At 31.3% G+C, this 12,040-nt stretch overlaps 1 long non-coding RNA gene across 1 annotated transcript; it reads right to left on the reverse strand.

Annotated features, from left to right (window-relative positions):
- Nucleotides 1–370: 370 nt before the first annotated feature.
- Nucleotides 371–2,896, reverse strand: LOC121116552 (uncharacterized). Its single transcript, XR_005863903.2, has 6 exons — nucleotides 2,768–2,896; nucleotides 1,742–1,859; nucleotides 1,523–1,599; nucleotides 1,240–1,461; nucleotides 895–1,112; nucleotides 371–763 (listed from the first exon to the last, which is right to left on the reverse strand). It is a non-coding gene; the product is annotated as an uncharacterized lncRNA (long non-coding RNA).
- Nucleotides 2,897–12,040: the final 9,144 nt, after the last annotated feature.

A 12,040-nucleotide genomic window follows, 5' to 3' on the forward strand; every position in this document is an offset into this window, starting at 1 on the left:
TAGGAGCCGAAGTCTCCCAAAATATCCAAGCTAAATTGTCGAACCAAATCGAAGATGGCATCAAATAATTAGAGTTATTGAAATGGATTGAGACTTTGGAGATTATGTCAATTAACTTATCTGAAAGAAAAAACGAAAGAAGAGCAATAACTATTTTATGGACATATTGTTCACCTGGATTCCTTATCAAGATAAGGCACATCGTCGAAATTCCGTGGGACACTTCTAAAATCCTAGAGGAAGTTATTGAAGACGTGAGTAAATATTTGAAAGCTAAAAAAACAGATTGCAACAGTTAGATACAAATTGATGTGACGCGTAAGCAAGCAAATTTTGAAACAATTGGCGAATTCTTTTGTGAGTTAAAAATGTTAGCAGAGGAGGCCAAAATCTACGAGATGAAATCAGAGGATTGGTTGGCTACTCTGATCACTTGCGGAAACAAGGATGAAGATGTTCGCCAAAAGCTTTTAGTTTGGAAACAATTGCTGGCCTACTAATTTATAAAGACTTAGGGAACTAATTACCCAACCCCAAAATTGACGGTATGAACGGCTTATATTCGCCTACTAATTTATAAAGACTTGGAACTAATTACCCAACCCCAAAAAGTCGTCGAGAAAGGTTTCGAGTTGATAATTAGACTCGGAAATCGTCAGCACAAGGAGATTGTGTATTTCGTCAAGGATATTGACCAAGATGAGATGTTTATCTCTAAGCATGCATGAGATTGGGAATTTTGCACCCACATTTCCATCGACCTCTGAAACAGGAATGGATAAATCAGTCGTTAGTGAGCACCAATATTAAATGTATCCTAGATTCCAACATATCCGAAGAAATTAAAAGAAATTACCTGAAGGACTTCATAGATTAGTTTTCAGATGTATTTACCTGGGAGGAAGAGTTGAGGACAATGAAGTTTCTCCCGATAACAATAGAGCTGTTGGAAGTGGCAAAGCCGTTTGCACTCCATGGATCGAGGCAAATCCCTTTTTGCTACAGGGACCAAATCAAGAGGACGTTGGATGTTATGGTGAAGAAGGACGTGATAGAGAAGATTGAGTATGAAGCGATGGAGTGGTGTCATCAGATCCTCGTTGTAACAAAGCCTAATGGAAAGATACGTTTAACAATTGACTCAACTAAATTGAACTCTAAAGTAAGAAGATTAATTCACCCCATGAAAACGCCAAAAGAGGCAGTCTCTGAAATTAACCTATGATACAAATATATTACCAAATTTGAGGCAGTGAATGGATACTGATAGATACCTCTTCATGAAGGAAGCTATAAGCTCACTATGTTCATAACACAATATGGAAGATATTTTTTCAAACGAGCACCCAAGGGGTTTATATCCAATGGTGATGCATACAATTGTAGGTGCGACCAAGCCTTAGAAGGAAATTCGCAACGCTCATAAAGTTGTCGATGATGTCTTTGTGGATGATGAAAGTTCTGTGGAGCACGTGGAGAGTGTTTCGAAGATTTTATTAAGATGTCGAGAGTACGATATTACCTTAAGCAAAGAGAAGTTCCAATTTGCATGTGAAGATATCAATTTTGCCGTTAACAAGATTTGTGAATTCCCTGCACCTACAAATAAAACAAAGTTGAGATCATTTATTGGTTTAGCAAATCAGCTTGCTAGTTTCTCATCAAAACTTAGCAATGTAGCAGAGCCTTTAAGGCATCTGATGAAGTCAAACAATAAATTTTTTTGGGAAAATGTACATACCATGAATGAAGTGAAGGGCGTGTTGATGAATACCCTTGTTCTTGCAATTTTCGATCCAAAGAAGGAGATGCACCTCGAAACGGATACATCAAGGACTAAAGGACTTGGATTCGATTTCCTACAAAAACATGGAGAGAGATGGAAATTAGTTTAATGTAGTTCGAGATTTGTGAACGACAGAGTACGCAATGGTAGAGTTCGAGTATCTTGCAATCAAATGGGCAATAAAAAAGTGTTCCATTTACCTCAGTGGATCACCGAAGTTTGAAGTCGTGAACGATCACAATTCACTCCTCACGATATTTAATAAATATTCTCTCAATCAGATTGAAACCCCTAAGTTCCAAAAGATAAGTTTGGATCTCCAAAATTATTCATTTTATGTTACCTAGAAGAAAAGCAAGGATCATTTGGTTGCTGATGCTCTCTCTAGAGCAACTGTTGAGGATCCAGAGCAAGAAGAGGAAGGGATTGAGGACGGAACGAAGGATTTAATTTGTTTAGCTATCGCCAGAGTCGTTGTAATGGAGGAAAGTATTAGATCTTTATGAAAATTAGCCAAGTCTAGTAAAATATATAGGGTGGGATGAGTCATAAGAGTGGATTTTCAAATCCTTTTGTAAAATTGTTCAAGGCCGTTTGGAATGAGTTGACTGTTGAGGATGGACTAGTATTGAAGGGAACAAGAATCTTTGATTCAAAGGTATGTCAAATATGTTTTCACAAAACTCCACTCCGCTCATCCAGGAATTACGAAGACAAAGATACGCGCAAGAGAATCCATAGAAATTATTATCCATTTATATTTAATGAAATAGAAATTATAATAGAAAAATGTGAGCCGTCCCAAAGTCCAAGAGCAAGCTAATGCCAAGAGACCTTAAACTCGAGTTAAATTCCTTCCATGATTTTTGAGTCGATGTCGATGGACTTTTTTAAGTTGAATGGCAAATCCTATCTTGTTTGTGTCAACACTCTATCAGGCTACAATGTCGTAGAATTGTCTCAGAGGGATCCCAAGCTTACCAAATCATTGAAAGATTCTCAAGATGGTTCCAAAATTTTCATACAAAATTTAAGATCCTACATCCCAACATACGAGTCTGCTATCATAAAGCCGTTAACTAATTTAGTTGAGTCATTACAGAGAGATAGGTCGAAGGCGAAGTATTATTATGATAGACAATCAATAGATTTACCCGTACTCGAGGTTGGGAAGAAAGTATGTACTCAAAATAGCGCATAAAAGAGGTGGGATATCATCGGAAATTAATGATGTATAATAATAGGAGCTTCAAGATTCAGAAGGTGAATGGAAAGATGTATTGGAGAAATAGGAAATTTATACGCCTATTTCATGAAAAGAAAGGGATTGTTGTATATTGACATATGTAATACGTGTAAAATATAAATAAACATGTAATGTGCCTACATTTAAATCCCATTCAAGATAATCTTATGTATTAGTATTTCAAGTTACCTTTATTATATATATATATATAATGAACAGTTGAATATACAGCGTGATTGAATACTATTATGCTTATAAATGAAAATTTTCGTCTCACCAAAATATTACAACCAAGTTATGTGGCCATTAAAAAAATTGGGCTATAATGGAATTTGCTTATTTTAATTAACTGACCCCCTTCTCATTTATAAAAATAAAATCCAAACATTATTTTGTATAAACATTACCAAAAATGTTATTAAAAAAAGAACAAAATATTTTTTATAACCTATTGTATATTGTCCGGCCTTGAATATAGCTTAAACCATTTGATGAATTAATATTAATGGATAGATCTTTACAGGCCAGATTAATTCAAGTAAACAATCACGTCCTAGAATTAACTAATCAAATTCATGTTCTAATATACGTCATGATTAAATAATATAAACCAATATTTTAAAAGTAATTCGTTATAATAATATGTATTTTATAACGGTTCAAAAATGGATTTTAACAATTTTATCAAAATGATTAATATTCATGAATAAAATAATTTAACCCTGTTTAACTTCCCTTCGAATCCTAATACGAATACTTCCCTTGGAGTGTTTAGCCATTTCAATATTAAAATGAATATTTATTTGCATTTACTTGTGAGCAAGTTAAATAATTTTTACGTTTATATTGTACACCTAAGTGTTCATAATCTCACGTAGTATACTGTAAAAAAATGAACTATTTCTATTTTAATAAATGAAAATCATAAAATACCGAGTGGTCCAATTAAAACTGAATACTTAGAATTCTAAACTCCAACAAAATATAATAGATTAATTAATAAAATAATTTCAACAAAATTAATACTTTAAATAGATGTGTGTCTAAGCTCTCTTACTCCTTAATGTAGCAGCCCTTAACGGAAATGGTTGCTTATAGGGGGTGCCAGTAGTCCTGGCAACCGCTGCAGATGAATTCCTATGTCTTAGTGCCCCAGTGAGGACTGACAGTAGCTTTGAGTGTCTGGGTTAGCCATTCAATTAACACTCCTTCGAGAAAAAAAAATGAAAAGGATGCAAAAATCCTATGCCGGATTAGGCTGACCCTCCCAAAGAGGTGTCCCTTATTTATTTTTCAGATAGTTGGTAATCCTAATTGTGCCAATACTAATTTAGAATTGAAGGCTGGTGTCCAGTCCCGTTCAGTCATGTATATCAGTCCTAAAACTTATAAAGATCGTTCTTTATGACGTGATTTAGTTTTATGTCTTCTTTTTTAATCAATTCTAGGAATGAAAGTACTTACAGTATAACATTGGAGTGGACTGAATAAATAAGGACTGACACAACACTAGTAATTTAATAATAATCTTAGCTTTTCCTCAGAATTATAGGTTGGATTATTCATGTCAAGAATTTTGTATGAGGAATATATAGATGGACATGAAAACTTAATTTGACGATAATCAATACAACTTAATATCATAAATAAACAGTTATTTGGTTCTTACAAGCAATAAAATTTCAAAAAATATATATTTCTCAATATTTATATCTCTCATACTCGAAGTTACTGCGAAGGGACAAAAATGAGACTCCTTTTTTATGTATGTTAATAATAAAAATGCCTTATGCTTATTTAGGACTGAAGACTGCATTCCTGTCCAGTTCAGTCTCGGTCCGGTCCAGTTCATTCTTGCATATCCTTCCTAAACTGGTAAAGTTCGGGCCCTAATGAAGTCACTCAAATTTATTTCTTTTTTTTTTTTAAATCAGTTTTATTCCTGACAGTCCAAAGGACCGGTAGTTTTAAGGACCGGTCCCAAGAAATTATGGGACCGGTCCCAAGACTGGACTAGAATGAGGCAATAACGAATAGCAAAACACTAGTTACATGTATGACTATCATATATAGTGCGTGTTTTAACAGAATTTAGTATTTAACAGAAAATACTAATAAATAATTGGCCTATTAATAGGTAATCGGTCAAATTGGTTATCAATGCATTTCTACTGGATATTAAGAAACCAAAGTTTTTTTTGGATTACCTAATATTTTCAATCTAATTAACACTCCGTGAATATCAGAACCATTGTATCGTACTATCTAACATGGGTAATTGGTGTAGTCGTTCTTGTTCTATTACTTACGTCTGACTTTTTATTTGCAAAAATATCCAGTCTAAAATTGTAACAATCATAAATTGATTTACACAGAAACAAACTAGTGATGGAAGGGGTACCACGTTTCCATAACAACCAAAGTTTGAGATATTGGAAACTTTTTTGTTTTCATTTGATACCAAAGCTTTTTAATAACCTCTTCATATCAATATTTTCTACCCTGTAGTTAAAATAATTAAGGATATAGCTCGGTATCGGTACTCGTTTGGAAATCTTGTATTGTACCATCACTAATGTAAAACCAAAGGATTATGTAAGTATTTGTAAATACATATGTAATCATGATAAAGCATTATGTAAAATATGGAGACATCCATCACAATTATAAGTAATAGAATTGAGGCTACATTTTATCATGAATGAATCTGATAAAATATTTCTTTTTGTAATTTATACATGATAAATTAAGCCAAAAATGATTCAATAAAATTTGCAATATTTCATGATACATATTATATCTGGCTTCATTAATACAGTACTCATTCAAAAGTGGATTGTATATCGGGTAAATCCACCAAAAATATATTACAATTTGTAATCACTGGTCAATAATGGGTTAAATTGATGTTTTAAAGGATTAACCACCTACCTTCAAAATCGACATTGATCGGACCAAGGTCTCTTTTTTCTTTTTGGATATCAAAATATGATCACTCTAGTACAGTGGTTTTAAACTGGATTCTATCGAACCCTAGGGGTTCAATGAGTCAGTCTCAAGTGTTAGGCAGAGGTCCAAATACATGATTTATGATGAAACACTCCACTCGACCAATTAAAGAGGCACTTGGGCAGACGCAGCACGGTCAAAGTTGTTCAGTGTTAAGGACATCAAAATGCCCAAAATGACTGTATTTTAGCCAAGCCCATTGACAGTATCCTTTAGGAGCACTGCATCATCACCAGGGGAAAGAAACCGCCCAGTGTCATGGTTGGGCCTGTTATTATTTGACTTGCGATGAAGATACTCCTTATTTTCATTGAGGAGAGTGTGAAGATCAATCAATACGTTTAAAGGGCATGTTGGTTAACAAGATTCTTCCCTGGCTTCAGGACACATACTATGATGCCTTTTATAACTTCAACCAAGACGGGACACACCCTCACACTACAATAAGTGTGCAGGACTGGTGAAAAGCAAATTTAAAGGGCTTTCGGTAAAATAATATGTAGCCTCTTAGCATCTCTGATCTGAATCCCATGGATTTTTCTATGTGATTTATCCTTCAGGCTTGTAGCAAGCATCATCCCACCAAGGACACTTTAAAGCTTGCTCTCTTCTGTGAAAATGCATTCCTAAAAATTAATACTTATTAAATTCAAGCTTATTTTGAGGAGATATATTTTGTGACATTATATGATTAATATCTCTAAAGCATATAAGGATATATATATTCAATTATTATTCACTATCATAATATCATCAATTAAAATATAATGCTTTCAGAATATTTCTAACTTTAGTCTAAACACATCTGTCGTCCTATTAATAGTTTGTGGTCTTAAAGACAACTGTGATAATGAGTTTTTCTTTTGACTCCAAATACAATTCATAATTTTTTTTAAATTCAACTTTTATGAGATTTTGAAAGTTGATAGTATAAAGATGTTATTTTTACCTATTAACTAAATTTATTGAAAAAATAATGAATTTTATATTTATGAGTAGAATAATGGAATTGCTGTAGCTCATGGATAACGCTCAAGGGAGAAGTTATTCTCTTGAACTCAATGTGTGTACATTCACGCCCAGGTGATTCTTAGAGAAATAAATATACCTTTTGTATATGAATTTCAACATAAAGATGGAGTAGATGTAATATTATAATGTTTACTTATACTTAAGGGTGATAATTATGGTAAGAATAGAAAAGAGTGCGAGGAGAAATAAATAAATACGCATGCCATCATTGATTAAATAATATACATCTTCTTCTATTAATCAAGAATGTTATCATTCCCGCCTTTATTATTCAATATTAATATAGTATTATATGCTGATAGAGAACTGAATAAAATCCCTAAAATAACGTTGCCTCATGTCTGGATTTAGGAAAATGGAGGCCCAGGAATTTGGAAAATACTTACCGGATGAGAAATAGATGGCTTGTCAGATTTGTCCATATAAATGTGCCTTTAGTCCCTTCTCTAAAATTACACGCCACTCATTATCCTCATTTCATATCAAAAGCACGGATATTCATCTAAAAAATCAAGTGAATGATGAATACATCCAGTCAGACTTTAACTCTGATCTCACAAAGATGATTATTGCATGTATATACCCTTATCCATTGCTAATCATCTACGTTCAAAGAATTTATTGAGAAATATATGGGTAAACCTATCCCTTCCCGAGGAACCATCATTAAATTAATGGAGGATGTTGGTACTGATGTCATTTATAGAAATACATATAAAAATGTTTTGAGTCATCCACACCAAATGACTCAAGTTATCAGTAAAAAGTACAAAATATTTTCTAATTTCGAAATGGAACTCTGAATTTTGTACTATCTAACAGTAAGTGTTCAATTTTTTGTAAATCTAGCCATAAAATATGATTTTATTTTAGCTAAACATATCAAGAATTATGATACACAACCCATTAAATGCCAAAAACAACTGCTTAATTGGTCACAATAACGGGGGTAGTAGCTTCGGATGGTTTGCAACTAGTTTGTCTGAGACTAGTTTCTTCACTTAAAGACTTGGGTAGGATAATTAGGGTTTCCAATATTACATAGTCAATAAATATTACTTTTTTTATCACTTAAGGCTTAGATATGGTTGATAGGCTCCAAGAAATGGTGTTCAGAAAACTGATAAAAGGCAAAAACAACTGCTTAAATGGTCACAGCAACGGGGTAGTTGCATTGAGTGTAGCATTATGATTATCAATTGTGTACAAATATCCTTCATGATAATAGTATGTTGTTATATAAGCATAAATAACGGGGGAAATCTTTTTGATTCTTTTAATAAGGAGTAATATTGTCGGACATTACTACATAATTAGCTTTTGCTCTAAATTTTTAAGATGGATTTATTTCAAACATTTTTTTATTAGTATATTTATTGTCTAATTTTATGATTTTGACAATTACTTTATTATTAATGATTAGTTAGATCTCATCGGTAGAGATATATCGATCCTATGCACAATTGTATATGGCAACTTCCACATGAAGAAGAGGTGTGATTATCTTTTTGATTAAACTCTACGTCTCGCTTGTGTATTGCAACCTAAAGTTATGACATATTTAACTGGATTCCGATGTTAGAACAAGAAAAATTATCTGGATCAATCTATTATTTCAATATTCTGTATTTATAATTTATTATTATTAATAGTTATATGATTTTAATTGTTTAATTTTGTATATTTAACTTAAATGTTTAATGGTTATTTTTTAGTATGTAGATTATATTTAATTAAAGCCTTCTTTTTTAAACTTTGAGCTTCAAATATATTTCAAATACTCTACTTTGTCGTTTCATTAGCTATTATTATGAGAATAAGGTTCACAATGAATTACAATTTCATGGAGTGTGACGTTTTCAAATCTACTGTAACGGATAAAAAACGTCTCAGTCAATTATACGTAGTATATCTTCACTAAACATTTTGCTAATAAATACTTTCGTTATACCCTCAAAAATCGTAATAAAGCAGGAAGCTGATAATCACATTAGTATTTTAAACAATGATACCATATGTCTCCCCCCTCCTTATCCTTGCACGAGTTTTTCTCTACAATATTATCAACTTTACTTATACTTAATCAGTGCAACTTCATCTAACTATTTAAAGAAACATGAAGAAAGAAAAAATAAAATAATAAATAAAAAATTACTAATTTACACATCTCAATTAAGTCCTTTTAAAGCCCTAAAACCTTTAATCCAAACCTAGTTAAATACCAAATTAGAGTGTATAAGGATGTATAATCTCTTATAATGCTCAATACTTTTAAATTTATATTCATATTTATTAAAAAAAAACTATATTCAATATAATATGATGACAAAATTATAAATTAAAAAGTGTAAATTTTTTGGATAAAAATATTAGTTTAAAAAAAAAAAATCCAAAATCAGCAGCTACTCACAAAAAAATTAAGTTTGTTGCCAACAAAATTTCAAATTTAATTTAAAATATCAAATCATTTAATAAAAAATTTCAAATTTTTGAATAGGCTTTATAATTAGCCCGAATAAAAAAAATTGGTTCTAGGTAATTTTATCCCTAACACAGACTCAGCATCCCAGATCCGTGATTCCTTACTCCTTTTCGTTATAATATTAAATATATAAACTGAATAAGATTATATAATTAATCTGATCGAGATACAACAGTAAAGTTCGAACCGATAATAGAAAAGCATAAAAAGGCGCCGAACATGTCATGCGACCAAATCTCCTCGAGGAAAAATTACAAGTGGAAAAAATGTAGGGGGCAAAAATGTTAGAGAGAAAAATACCGGTGACGGATTTGATGAGCCAGTGAGTACTTAAGCATGTTGATAAATCTCGTCTTAGGTCATTTTCTTTTTTATATATAGACAGGACCTCCTTCTTTTTCTTATTTAATATGAGTTGTTCTGAACGCCTCCAAGATTTAATTCATTTTATACTGTGCTCCTTGTATATTATACACCCTTTTTTTCTTTATAATCTATTGGTATATGATAATAGCTACGGTTTCAATAAAACATTAATAAGCAATATTATGTATAATAAAGTATCGAATAAAGTACTTTGTAGAAGTTTAATTTTATAAAATAATAGGATGTACCAATATTATACATTTTATTCTGCTAATACTAAAAATACTTATACTAACTTGCTAATCCTCTTCCAATTTCCTTTTTTAATTTGTATTTAATAAATTATGTACTTTTCCCATTTTGGTTTTTGGATTTGTAATTTTCTTTGGTGAATTTTCAAATATACAGTCCATATCTTAAAAAAACTTTGAGACCTCTTTTATGAAAAAAATCAACTTATTTGCAAAAAAAAAAAAAAAAAAACTTGCCCTCCAGAGCCTAGGAATCTGGTCTGATCAGAATGAAACATAGCTCTAGGTACGTATATCAGAATCCTGAACAACATTTATTTTATGTCTTAGTCCTGTATCTGTTTGTGACCTGGGATTTTTGAAAATGCACCAAAAGAATTAAACCAAAAAACAAAAAAAGGATAAAGTACACAAATTAAATAAGAATCAAAAATGGAATTATGAAGAGGATTGGCGAGTTTGTCCTGGTATGTATTTATAAAATGATTCGAAATAAAATCTATAATACGGGTGCATAATAGTGTATTATAATTTTATATTATAGTAAATATTTATGTAATTTATTTTAATTTGTGGAGAAGTAATTTTGGATAATTATAGTCTGAGACATGGAACTCTTGACACGTTATCTAGAATTCTATGTCTAAGAGTACTTAAGAGATAATTAGCAGTTGGTGTGATTGACTTATTTGGCTAACTATCAGATGATTTTGGTTATTTTTTTTTGTTTCTTTTGGGAGGGAAGGTTGCGTACAATAAAGGTAACGACATTATAACCCTAATTTATGTTCAATTGAATTCAAATTCCTGTACATCAAACGCTAAAGGTAACTACACATCACAAAAAAAAAAAAAATGTTCAGTACAAATCCCTAAAGTACTGAGCTCGTTGCTTTGATTGAGAACAGTCATTAGTATTTCTTCTTCGTAATTAGTTTGAGAAAATAAGTCTTCGCTCACGATCTAAAGATTATATTTCCTTTTAAAATTGCCTAAATTGGCTTCTAAATCTTACAAATGAATAAAAGCTAAGATTTTTGATTATTCAATACATATATGATACATGATATTTTACTCAAAAAGCAAGGATTTTATTTAATTGTGTTACATCAGCAATTGTTATTAATTTTCCTCTATCTATGACAACCAAAGTATCATTTCCATTGTTATAAACAGTAATACGAATTCTTTTAAATATCCTTTTTTTTGGACCTGTTCACCCATTTTTAAAAAATAAAAAATAATTTCCCCCTTATTTGGTATACTTAATTTTGATTGATAGTTAATGAGTGTCTGTAGGAAGAAAAACAGCTTATGATAATGAAATAAATTATTGAATGATAAAGTATCATTTTATATATTGTTTTCATTTACATTTTTTCGACTCACTAAGACTATTTTTTGAATTTATTAGCGTCACTTTATAAAAATTTTGGGTTCGATATCAAAATAAGTGTTGATAATTTGATACTTTTCCGATTAAAATATAGCCGTTAGAGTATCAATTATCATGCACTTATACGGGCTTTTGAAGGATTTTTTTTGAGGAGGTGGTTTAAAAATCGGATAATAATTTTTTTAAGGATAACTTTGTTTTGGGAAGGATTTTACATCATCGGCAGGCCAATTTATGAATGACATAATGACACTGAAAGTACCATTATATATCATTATCTAGTTTAGTACCAAGTGGTCCATTAAAATCTGAGCACTTGGATTTTAAACTTCATCAAGATATAATTTATTATCTAATAAGAAGTTCAACAAAATTAAAACTATAAATAGATGTATGGTTAACCTCTATTAATCATTAATATAGCCACCCTTGCGGTAAAGATGGCCTCAAGGCAGGAGTGGAAGGCCTGAAA

The sequence above is a fragment of the Lepeophtheirus salmonis genome, chromosome 4 (genome assembly GCF_016086655.4).
Source record: "Lepeophtheirus salmonis chromosome 4, UVic_Lsal_1.4, whole genome shotgun sequence".
NCBI classification, from domain to species: domain Eukaryota; kingdom Metazoa; phylum Arthropoda; class Copepoda; order Siphonostomatoida; family Caligidae; genus Lepeophtheirus; species Lepeophtheirus salmonis.